Source organism: Penaeus monodon, chromosome 33 (genome assembly GCF_015228065.2).
Source record: "Penaeus monodon isolate SGIC_2016 chromosome 33, NSTDA_Pmon_1, whole genome shotgun sequence".
NCBI lineage: Eukaryota > Metazoa > Arthropoda > Malacostraca > Decapoda > Penaeidae > Penaeus > Penaeus monodon.
Genome location: NC_051418.1, coordinates 31,288,683 through 31,288,918, shown reverse-complemented (window position 1 = coordinate 31,288,918; position 236 = coordinate 31,288,683). Strand labels below are relative to the sequence as shown.

The 236-nt window shown below is 29.7% G+C and overlaps 1 protein-coding gene across 1 annotated transcript in view; it reads left to right on the top strand.

Moving 5' to 3' along the window:
* LOC119594380 (C-Jun-amino-terminal kinase-interacting protein 4-like) overlaps nucleotides 1-236 on the top strand; it is a gene marked incomplete in the record, with an annotated part of 97,279 nt that overhangs the window by 67,448 nt on the left and 29,595 nt on the right.

Genomic DNA, 236 nt, shown 5'->3' with positions numbered 1-236 from the left:
CCTGACGTCACCTCCTAAGCTTTTAAGTTTAAAAACTGTATTATTTTTAGTGTATTTGATTTAACAGATAATGCTCTATAAAAGGTACAGATGGATATATGCTGCCAATTAGAAAGTTTGGACAGTTACATTGACAAAATTTCATGCTCAGTGATATCATGTATATAAAACTTACTCTCGTGATATAAATTTTACATTGAGAGTCATTAACATATAAAGATTCAAATGCTGTTGGA